The sequence below is a fragment of the Macaca mulatta genome, chromosome 9, assembly GCF_049350105.2.
Source record: "Macaca mulatta isolate MMU2019108-1 chromosome 9, T2T-MMU8v2.0, whole genome shotgun sequence".
In the NCBI taxonomy this organism is placed as follows: Eukaryota; Metazoa; Chordata; class Mammalia; order Primates; family Cercopithecidae; genus Macaca; species Macaca mulatta.
In genome coordinates this window covers 55668103-55680000 of record NC_133414.1, presented here as the reverse complement: position 1 = coordinate 55680000, position 11898 = coordinate 55668103, and the positions used below count along the sequence as shown (strand labels likewise).

At 58.4% G+C, this 11898-nt stretch overlaps 1 protein-coding gene across 4 annotated transcripts in view; it reads left to right on the top strand.

The window, feature by feature from the left end:
* RASGEF1A (RasGEF domain family member 1A) overlaps window positions 1-11898 on the top strand; it is a 69943-nt gene that overhangs the window by 46327 nt on the left and 11718 nt on the right. The gene's annotated exons all lie outside the window — the stretch shown is intronic.

Sequence of the window (11898 nt, the reverse complement as noted above, 5' to 3'; positions counted from 1 at the left end):
GTGTGTCTAGGGAGGCAGCTGGATAACCTATAGGACTGCTAGTGCTCTGCAGTGCCGATGCCATCAGAGCCCACCAGGCATTGAGCCTGTCCTGAGCTTCGTGGCTTCACTTAGTGCTCATGGTCACCTGGGAAGAAGGTGCTGGAGGTGGCATCTCACAGAGGAGGGTGCCGGCTCCCAGCTGGAGTGGGGCCCACTCCCTTACCACTGGACACCCAGCCTATGCCTAGATCCAGCCTGGGCCTGCAGCCGGCCCCTGCCCATCTGCTGTGCTGGCCTTAGCAGATTGGACAAGGGCTCCTTGGAGTCAAGGGAGACACGTTTCAGCGCAGTCAGGATGGTCTGAGAGCTGGGGTTTGGGGGTGGGGAGGACATATGAGTGTTGGCTGGGTGGTTGGGGGAGATCCCTTCCTGCCCTGGGTCAGGGAGTAGGAGGTGGATGCATGCCGGTTGAGGGAAGGGGCTCTGATGTGACCCACCTGCTGTTGAGGGCAGGCCTGGGGCCAACCTGGGCAGAGTCAGGGTGTGGCTTCTAGAGTCCTGGCTTTAGTCCCTCTAGCAGGCACTAGAATCTCAGAAATGGTGGAGATAAAGCCCCAGACTCTCCCAGGCAGGTGTCACTCACCTGCACATTGTGGATAGACGATGTCCAGAGGGGTTGGGCAATGGCCGGTCACCTGGCCTTCTTCCACAGAGCTGGGAGGACCTGGGGGTGGTGGAGGGGCTGGTCTGTGGCTGGCCACCCAGCCTTCTTCCACAGAGCCGGGAGGGCCTAGGTGCAGTGGGGATGGAGGCGCTGAGATGGGTTGTCCAGCGCCTGGGACTGCAGTGCCAGCTTGGAGAGAGCACCGTAGCCCTGGTGTGGGAAGAGGGAGCATGAGCGAGGGACACAGGTCACCAGGACAGGGGTGATAGAGAAGTGGGAGCCAAAAGGGGATGGAAGGGCTGGGAGCTGCCTGGGGCAGGCACCCCTCCTCTCAGCTCCATACAGGTCCCCCAGCCTTATGCTGGGATGGGCCGGGTCCCAGCGCGCTCCGCCAGCTGAGGGTACAGCAGCCCCACTGGGTCTGTGGGCCATCGGCTCTCCTCACTTGGGCTCCCCTGCCGGTGAGTGACATCCAGGAAGTGAGGGTGGCCCCTACCTCATTTCTCTCCCTCCACCGTGCCTCTCAGTGCAGGTGGGACCCCAGAGGCCTCTTTTTACTGGTCTGGGAATGCAGCTCTGGACTGGCAGGGTCAGAGGATGGGGAAGGGTGTGTAAGTTGGGAAGGGTGAGTGGCAAAGGAGGTGCAGCTGCCTCCGCCATCTGACCAATGCTGATGGAGCTCGGGAGGGAGATGGGGTGAGGTCTGTCCTTGCTGCATGCTGCGTGGAGGAGGCCCCTAACCTCCTTCCCCCTCCTCTGCCACCCCATGCAGGTTCCTATCCCATCAGGAGCAGTGTCCCGCTTTCTTTCCTCCCTGAGGGTGACTGAGCCTTCAAGCCAAGTGGGCACACTCAGCCCTCTACCTTCCCCAAGGCGGGCAGCTTCTTCCCTGTGATGTGGCCTACTGCCACATCCCGACGGCCTTCTCTGGGTGGGGGCAGCCCCTGGGCCGGCTACCTAGCACTGTCTCCTATCCAGGAGGGGGTCAAAATCCTCACTGAGGCAAAGGGCCCACTGAAGGTTTGGCAAAAGATGTGCATTTGCACGAGGAATCTTGTAACCGTGGTGTCTGCCTCCCATACACTCAAACAAGCATTTCACTTACAAATTGCACCTGACTCCCTGCTGAGCCCTCCCCGCTATGTAAGGTGAGGACCCCCACAAGATGGTCCCCCAAGGGAATCAGGAACCATCTGCTACATCCTGGGAGAGCCTCCTGGGGAGGGGAGCCTCATTCCCGATGTCCTGGTGGGAGGAGCCCAGACCCTCGCAGAGTGGGGCAGGCGGCCCACCCACTGTAGGCACAGACCCTGAGTACCGATGACAATGGTGGTGGCGGTGGGATGTGCCCGGGGTGCTGGTGGCTCCAGCGCCCCTGCTCCTGGCAGGGTGGGGACCAGGCCAGGTTGGGGGGCAGCCTGGCACTGCTGGGGACCCTGACCCTGGCACATCACAGGTCCAGGTTTAGCAGAGCCGACACACACATCATCAGTCAGTGCATGTTTTGGAGCGAGTGAGCCAGCCAGGAGGTGCCCCAGGGAGCGTTTGCCAGAGAACTAATGGGCCAAAGCTCCCAGGCCTTGGCGCCAGCCCTTCTGTTCACTCACTCCGCTAGTCCTTTCCCAGAAGCTCCTTCCAGTCGGCTGAGGCCTCACCTCCGCAGGGAGGCCAACCTCACAGCCCAGACAGAGGTTACTGCTTTCCCACTCATATTCCTGACCTTCTCTCTCCTCTGTTGGAGCACTGATTCTCTCTTAACCCGTAATATCATGTTGCCATCTGTGGCCATTATGTGTGGCACCACACAGGCTCTGTGGGGTGCTCTCTGGGGCCAGAGAGCCCTGTTTTTTTTCCCTGGTGTATCTCCAGTAGGGATCATTACCACTTGTGAATGAATGAATGAATGAATGGGCAAAGAATAGGGCTCCGGGAACACCCACCTCCTTCCCCAGCCCAGTGCCGATAATTTCAGAGAACTGGTCAGTTATCCCTTGAAGGGCAAAGGGCCCTTTCTGTTGGGTCCGTGGCATGCATCCAGCCCAAAGAATAGGGCTCCGGGAACACCCACCTCCTTCCCCACCCCAGTGCCGATAATTTCGGAGAACTGGCCGGTTATCCCTTGAAGGGCAAACGGCCCATTCTGTTGGGTCCATGGCATGCATCCAGCCCAGCCCAGGTAGGTGCGTGGGTCCCTCCCCTCCTGAGGCCCACCAGTGTCATGGCACAGGGCTGCCCCCGGCTCCCTCCAGGAGCACGCTTTCTCCGCCAGCCAAGAGAGGGGAGACAGGCGAGATGTGTAATTTTCAGTTGCTAATTGTGATGCCCTGCAGCTTGCTGAGCTAAAAATAGTCTCCGTTTTTGTTGAGTAGGTTAAAAAATAGAAGCCCACGTGCTGCCTCAGAAAGAAGCCCCCCTGCCAAGGCTGGCAGAGGCAGGGGGCTGGCTCGAGCCCCTCCTCCACCTCCTGGCAGATCCCTGGGACTCATGCATGATGGGCCCTGAGGGCTGTTTTTGTCCCAGTTTTCCAGGAAGCTGAGTTTCTTAATTTGAGGTCCACGGATGAGCTTCTGAGAGCTCATCGGTCCCCAGAATCATCTGCAGAAGGTCATGGGAATGTGTGCTTGTCCACACGTCTGGGCCAGGGCTTCAGCCTGCACTTGATGCTCGGGGGGCCATGCCCCCGCCAGGCGCTCTCAGGGGTAATGCTGAGGTCTGAGTAACAGCAGGGCAGACCTGGGCAGACCTGGGCAGACCTGCACATTACGGCCTCGTGGGTCCTGTGAGCTGAGCCTCAGTGTTCCCATCTGAGAAACGGGCCTCTCCGGGCTGCCTCCCTGGATGAGGGAGAATTGCATTGAGATGAGTCATGGAATGGCAGCACACGGCTCACTCTAACTCCTAATGATGCACACTTAAAGCAAAGCAAAGTTAGTCAAGTGAAGGCGAATCCCTGCTTTGGAAGTTTCCAGAACTGCAGACTCCAGGATCCAGAAGGGGTCCTAGAATTCCGACAGTGTGCTAGATTCCGACAGTGTGCTAGAATCCTGCCCTAGACCGCTCTTCCCTTTGAAATTGAACGGAGGCCTGACCCTGTTCATGTCTGGCTGTGCAGGAGACTTTGTCCCCTCCTGCCCTGTTGTCCCCACTCTGCTGTGGTGGGGCTGGCGGTGTTGGAGGATGGCTAGTTACCCCATGGGGCCACCTTCTGATGCTCCTCCCATAGTCCCTTTTGGGGAGCTGGACAGACGTACTCTGTGCACACACCCCTGAAGGGGGGCAGGGTGGGTCAATGAGTATTGACTGCGTCCCCCTTCCCCGGGGGTCTTTTATGAGGCCACAGTGGTGTCAGGCCTCCCGTGGCTCTGTTGGGTCTCCTCATTGCTGGGCATCCTCAGTGCAGGACACAGAAAGAACACTCGGGAGTGGGAAGGGACCCAGCTGCTGCCCAGGCCCGGACACATGAGTGGGTGCACAGGAAGATGACACACACATCAGGGCCTGGCTGCAGTGAGGCCACAGGTGTGAGCTGGGAGCCACTAGGCCTCCATCGTAGCTGCAGCTCTCAGGGGCTCCTGGGTGACAGGGCAGGGTGCAAGGTCTCAGAGCCCATGGCTGGAGTTTGAGTGGAGGGAAGGACTGTGCATCAGCTCAGGAAAGGTGTACATGCTGTGTGGCTGCCCCTCCTGAGGAGTGCATCCAGCTTTTGCACACATGAGGCCAGAGGCAGATGGCCTCTCTCTGTGTGCTGCCTGGGGGGCAGGCATGGGCCACATTAGAAAGCTGGGTAGCAGGCTGGGTGCGGTGGCTAAACCCTGTAATCCCAGCACTTTGAGACGTTGAGGCATGCAGATCACTTGAGACTGGCCAGGAGTTCAAGACCAGCCTGGCCAACATCGTGAAACTCTGTCTCTACTAAAAATACAAACATTAGCTGGGCATGGTGGTGTACACCTGTAATCCCAGCTACTCAGGAGGCTGAGGCAGGAGAATCGCTTGAACCTGCGAGGTGGAGGTTGCAGTGAGCCAAAATCGTGCCACTGCACTCCAAGCTTGGGTCACAGAGCAAGACTCTGTCTCAAAACAAAAAAACAACAAAAAACTCTCCAACGTCTCTTGAAGAGGCTGCAAAAAGGAATGTCATTCATACTCTTTGGCAAAAATATCCCTCTTTTCCTCTCTCTCCCAGGATCTCTCATGGCACTGGGGCTGCATAGGGTCCCTCTTACTTTCTTAAAAGGCTGGAGTTTCTCACATCCTGGCTGCCCCCTCCCCTCTTCTCACCCTGGACCCTTAGTCTAGCCACTTCCATTCTTGCTCTCTATGCTTTTTTCCTCTCCCCAAGCTATTCTTTTCTTTTATTCATATGTAGTATTTTACATAGTTATGGGGTACATGTATTTTTTACATGCACGGGGTGTGTAATGATCAAGGAAGGGTATTTGGGGTGTCCATAATCTCGAGCATTTATCATTTCTATGTGTTGGGAACATTTCAAGTCTTCTCTCTCTTTGGAAGTATGTAATACATTACTGCAAACTATAGCCACCTGAGTCTGTTATGGAATATTAGAACTTATTTCTTCTATCTAAATGTGCGTCTGTACTGGTTGCCTAAGCTATCTTTGTTTCCTGCTCCTGCCCTCTGGTAGCCATTATTCTACTGTCTACCTCCATGATACCAAGGTTTTCAGCTCCCACCTGAGTGGGAACATGCAGTGTTGGTCTTTCCGTACCTGGCTTGCTCCACTTAACATAGTGCCCTCCACTCTCAGTGCTGCGTGCTTGGCACAGTGTATTCCTTGGTGTGAAGGGGTGTGTGCATCTGTGTGTGCATGTGTGCACCTGTGTGAACCTGTGTGTGTGAGTGTTGTGGGGGGAGCTGTGAATATTCAGAAGCTAAAGTTTTAGGCTATGTCCCCTAAAAGTGCCTCTCCCCTGAGTTGTACTGAAGCCAAGCTCCAGAACATACCCACTGCAAAAGGTCCCAGAGATCCAGGGCTGTGTTCCCGCAGTCCCTCACCCAGGCTGAGCAGAGCCCCGAGAGCAGCGTTCACTTGCACCGAAGCCCCGCGTGTGAGCACTCATGCTAGGCTGGAAGCCACACTCCACGTGTGTCCCTGCCACCCCCGCCCTCCCCACAGCCACCATGAGGTTCAGGTGCCAGTGCCACTAAGGCTCACACAGACGGAGGAACTGCCCCAGGCCGACCGCTGATGGGAGGCCTGGCCCACTTGTGGATGCAGGCTCCTGGCCTCTCCCCTCCTGGCACTTTGGCGCCATCAGCATGTGGCTGTTCTAGAGTCAGAGGGGATTGAGAAACCAGATGACAGCCCTTCCTCTACCCTACTCACTCTACGGGGTGATGCAAGGTCTCAGAGCCCATCTTAGACCCGAGATCAGAGCTCAGGGAAATGTTGGCTGTGCTCGCTTTATTGGGAAGCACAGTCCCGGGCAGCGGGAGGCCGGGAGCGAGTGGAGAGATGCCGGGATGTGTTCCAACATCAGCTGGTGTCCCAGTCATCTCTGGGGAGGCTCTGTGAAACTTCTGTGTCTCAAAACAGTGCCTCTGGGGTGAGGATTCCTACAAGGTGTTAACCTACCCCAGCCCCAACCTCTCCCAGGGCTGGCGGTGTCGTGTGTGTCCATGGTCCTAAGGGCCTAGGTCAGAGGCCACAGGTCAGAAGCAGTGGCACCCAGTGCTGGACCACTGGGCACCATTGAGGGAAGGCCTAGATGTGGGCGGCACAGAACCACATATCTGGTTCCGCTCCAGGCACACAACCGCACTAACTTCCGTCTCTCACTTCAACCTCACTGCAACCCTGCAGGGAGGCGGGACGAGACATTCCACACCCAGTGTCCAGCCGAGGAAGCAGGCTCAGGGCCACCCAGAGGCTTCCTGCAGGTGTGGGGACAGAGCCTGTTCTCTGGCATGCTCTGCAGTCCCAGGCCCAAGATCTGCAACTGCGGGAACAGACTCAGGTGTGCAGGGCTGCGGACAAGGGCATGAGAGACTGGGGTGCAGCTGTGGGGGCCTCTCAGGATAGTATCCCCTGTGGCAGACCAAGGCGGGACAGCAGCAGGACCCCATGAGTCACTTCATCCTCTGGGGGACAGCAGCACATGTGCCAAGTGGGGCACCTTGGGTCGAGCCTGAAAAGGCTGGGACAGCCACACTCAGGCGGAGTAGTGGAGGCCTGGGGAGAGCCCTGTGCCTTGTTGTCTGCCGCCTCCCCTCTGGCCTGCTGCAGCGCATCCCGGCAGGCAGGTGGCAAGGGGTCTCTAGGTTCAGCCTCTCTCAGGCAGCCTCCACTCCAGGCCTCCCACAGTGCTGCTGAGGCTGTGCAGGGCAGGAGTGTGACCCTCAAGGCCCAGCCAGGATGACTTGGGCTCAGATACAGGGAGGGCCCCCTTCTCAAATGTTGCCCCCAGAGAGCCAAGTAAAGCCAAGTATGGAAACTGGCTCTCTCCCGAGATGGAAGAGGGCCCCTCTCTCACCAGCAGGCTGGGCCTCTGGACTGCCCTTGTGCCCACCGGCCCTGCGTGGGAGGTGAGAAGGGAGTGAGGCGCGTGCTCCAGGAGACAGTGAGTCACTCTTCCCCGCCTCACTGTGAGCACGTTTCTTCTGTGTTGATTAGCTCTATAATTAGGAGGCGCTTTCCTTCCTGCCTGAACAGAGGAGGGGCTGCAAGGAGCCAGAGGGACTGCTGGGTGAAAGCCTGTCCCCCACTCCCTGCAAGGGGCTGCTTCTCCAAGGAGTCAGAGGGGCTAGTGTAGGGTGCAAGCCTGTCCCCAACTCCCTGCAAGGGGCTGCTGCTCTTCCAGGTGAGGGTTGCCACAGACGTTGGTCTGGCACACTGGCTGGCCCCAGCCCCGTCTGTGCCTACATCCCGGGGGAAGGGGGAGGGTGCTTCCTGAGCCCTTCACAGGGTCTGCTGCCTCGAGATGGGTCTGATGCAGCCAGCAGCAGCTGAGGCAGGAGAGAGGCTCCCCGTGCTTCGTGGAAGTCTGTGGAAGATGCCAGTGCCTCTCCTGCCCCCGAGACCCGTTAAATTAGAGTTGTTGGGGTGGGGGTTAGGCACGGTGTCTTTGAAAAGTCGCCACGTGGTGCTGGTGTGCACGTACTACAGCCGAGGGCCTGCCCTGGTTTGTTTATTGATTGACTGATTGAGGCAGGCTCTGGTTCTGTTGCCCAGGCTGGAGTGCAGTGGTATGATCATGGCTTACTGTAGCCTCAACCTCCTGGGCTCAAGTGATCCCCCAGACTCAGCTCCCCAAGTAGCTGGAACCACAGACATGTGCCACCACACCTAGCTAACTTTTCTTTGAATTTTAGTAGAGACAGGGGTCTCTATGTTACCCAGGCTTGTCTCCAACTCCTGGGTTCAAGCGATCCACCCACCTCGGCCTCCCAAAGTGCTGGGATTACAGGCATGAGCCTCTGTACCCGGCCCCTGCCCTGGGTTAGCCAGTGCAGCTTACCTGGAGGCTGAGGCTCTCACGCAGGTGGGCTTCCCGGGCCTTCCATTCACCTGCATATGATTCATCTGGTGTCTTGCTCAGCAGCGGTTGTGACCCAGCAGGCCTGGCCTGGAACTTGCGATCTGCACTTTGACAAGCGACAGGTCATGCTGTAGCTGCAGGTCCAGCGGCCACACTTGGAACTGAGAGGCTGTAGGGGAAGGGTCTAGAACTCTAGTGTGCAGCTGAGCTACCTGAAGGGGGAGCACTGGGCCCAATCCCACCAGTTTCTGGCTCAGGAGAAGGTGCTGCTCCTGCTTCGGGGACCACACCTGGCCTTAGAGCATCCATGCAGGGTCTGGTTCTCTGGGGTTAGGGTGGCCTGCTCTGTCCAGGCCAGCCCCAGCTGGACTTGGGGTGGAGGTGATGGTTCCCACAAATGCTGGTTGAGCAAGCTGGCCCGCCACAGCCCTGTCTCTGCCTAGCCCTGGGGGGGCTTCCTGAGCTCTCCACAGTGCCCAGACACAAACGGCCAGTGTGTCTAGAATAAGCAGTGCCTCCTGTGTGGGCTGGAGAGGTGCTGAGCAATCATGCTGGTGGGAGTCAGCTCCTGGGGGTGAGGAGCCACCTGGTGCCCAGCACCTTACACAGGGGCTCCTCTGATCCTCCCTGCAAACCCCTAAAGTAGTGCTCCCTGTGCCCATTTTATAGACAAAGAAATTAAGGCTCCGAGGGTTTGAGGATCTTGATACAGCCAAGACAGGTGGTGGAGCCAGGCTCAGACTTGGGCCCCCTGCCTGCCCCTGCTGCTTGCTCGGTGTGAATCCTGGCACTGCTGCCCCCTGGCTGTGACCTGGGGCAGTTACTGAGCCCTCACCTGCGTAAGGGAATAAAGGGTTCTCTGGGAGCATAGGGGGTGATTGTGAGGAGTAACTGGGATTCTTCAACTCTAGCATTGCCATTTTCAGTGTTCGGCACCCTGGCCATCACTGTATCATGATCGCTATTGCTGTGACTGGAGCCAAGGGCCCAGTGTGCAGTTCTTCCCTGGGAAGGGGCCGCCTGGGGGTAGACACAGCTGTTCAGATACACAGGTTTGCAGTTGCACATCGAAGTGCCTGTCCCTGCTGTTGGGGCGAGGAGGAAGCAGGTGCAAGAACAAGTGACCTCAGGGCTGGGTGGGGGTGGCCGGCAGGGGACCCCGCAGGGGAAGTGCTGTCATCATCACCATTTCACAGCTGGGAAGGTCGAGGGCTGGCCAGAAGCACCCAGGAACAAGGAGTGGGCCTGCTGTGGGGCCAGGATTCCTGCCCGGGAAAAGCCATGTAGTGAACCTGCCTCTCCACTTGGCACTGAGCCCTGGAGACCCTCCTCGAAGTGCTCCATAGCTGGGCAGGGTGGGCCCTGCTAGGCTTGAGCTTTCAGGGGTAGAGGCTCATGGGGCATCCCCCAGACCTGCAGGGTCTTGGTTTAAAACTGTTGAATGCAGGAGACCTAGCACTGGGCCATGTCCCCAGGTGGGTCTCCAGGTAGGCAGGACAGAAGGAACCCAGAGCACCCCACCTCTCAGGTCAGTGTGGCTCCACACGGGCCCCCTCAGGCTCTGCTGACTCCCCGAAAGGATTGTGAGCATGTGCAGAACCCCTGGTTGCCTGGGACATCCCTGCATGCTCCTCCTCCAGGCCCCCACCCTTGAAGGTGACCAGCTCCCATGTGGCCTTCCCAGCCCCTCTCTGGCTGCTGACCAGTGGGCCGGGTCCCCAGGCTGGCTCCTCAGCTGCTAGGCAGGCCTCCCGGCACTGAGGCAGGTCTCTCTGAAGGCTGGACGTGGAGTGGCCTTGCCCTGTGGGGGATCCGCTGGGGCTGTTTGTGGGGTGTCAGAGTGCATCCCCCACATACTACCTCCTGATCAGAGCAGCCTGCAGTGGGAGAGGCCAGTGGCATGGCAAATGCCCTCTCTGATGACTCCAAGAGCTTGGGGTGAGGAGGCCCAACTGACCAAGGTTACCACCTGCTGGTCACCTTTTGAACCCAGAACTGTGATCTTGGGGAAGTTGTCTCAGAGTGCATTGGCCTCAGGTAAGATGCCTGAGACAGTGCTGAGCAGCTGTGGGCAACAAGGGGTCTGTGAGCCCACCTTCGTGACTTCATTGCATAAATGGTCACTGAGTGCCACCCTGGGCCAGCAATAGGACACACAAGTGAATGATACAGCCACTTCTGGCTTTGTGGGTCAACAGTCTAGGTTAAACCCAGGGAGTCTTCCTGGAGGTGGTGACACCTAGGCTGGACTTGGAACTCCTGAAGTTTCCTTAATTGAGTTCCTTCCCACTGTGCCTCAGTTTCACCATCTGAAAAATGAAGGATTGGCTCACATCAGTGGTTCTTGGGCTGGAGTAGAGGGTATGTTGGAGTACAGAAGCAGCCACCCTGAGTTTCTGACCAGCAGGTCTGGGGCTAGGCCTGAGAATGTGCATTCCAACTTGTGTGAGGCACCACTGCTGGCCTGAGTTTGAGGGGAGCATTGTGTGAGTCTGAGCCATGACCTCCCTGCCCTGGAGTGGGGACAGCACTGAGCCTGGGGGCCTGGAGATTCCACCCAGCCTCATCGTGGGGCCTTTGGTTGCGTTATTGCTCTCCTTGCTAAGGATTTTCTAAGAATTCCAAGGAAACCTTTAGGCATTTGGTGGGAAAACCAGTGTCATCTGGGCCGGATGCCCTTTTTTCCCTGGTGGCAGGGACAGGGACGTGCTGTGTGTGTGTGTTTGGGGGGCGGGCGGCGGGCAGGTGGTCCGCTCTCTGCTTGTAAGGCCCCTACAGGGCAGGGGCCCACGGTCCTGTCATGGCACTGAAGTAATCATGGCAACATGCTCTGCCCAGAGGGGAAACTAAGGCCAAAATGGCAGGAGGGCCTGGCTCCTCCACCTGACCTCAGCTGCTGGCACCTGTGCTGCCTTCCCTTGAGGGCCAGGAGGGTGAGGCTGGCTCTGTGTGCAGACAAGGCCATAGACAGGCCACCCCTGGCTCTCAGGCTGGCAAATGCTGCATTGCCCAGTCTCCACTTGGCTTCTCCCAGGCATGGTTGGCTGTCTGGGGCACTGGGGAAACAGGCCCAGAGGGCTTCAGACTCCCTTAGGCTTTACAAGAACTCCCAGCTGCAGGGTGTGGTGAGACCCTGAGCCCCGTCACAGCGGGCCATGCCATGGAGGACAGTCCCAGTGTGGGCACCGAGCCCGCCAGGAGGCCCAGCTGCTCAGACATCTGCATCTCAGGAGCATTCAGATTCACTCAAAGCCAGTTCCAGATCTCTCTCCAGCCCCGCCCACCTCATATTGGTCAGCCGCTCGGCCCCAGACCTTCACCGTGTGGAGTGGCCCTGCTCACCACTCCTGCTACCACCTGCCTGAGCAAGCTCTCCCTGGGCTGTGGCAAGACCCACCATCCATGCGGCAGCCACCACAAGTCAGACCACTGTGCTCAGAGCCCCAGGCTCCCACCTCACGAAGCAGCACATGCAGCCTGTGTGTCCGGCCCTGAGTCCTCAGACTGCCCTCCCAGCTCCCGGCTGCACACATCTCTGGGTCAGGACCTCGGCACCCGCTGTCCCTCATGCCTAGGGTGTTCCTTTCTTATCCTGGGAGCTGCGTGGCCAGCCCCATCAGTTGTTCACAGCCCTCTCACCCCAGGCGGCCCTGACTGCCCACCACGGGCTCCCTGTCCCTCCTCGGACGATTTCTCCAGAGTTTCTCTTCTCTGCTGGCTCTGAGTGTCCAGGGCCCTGGAATGAGGCCT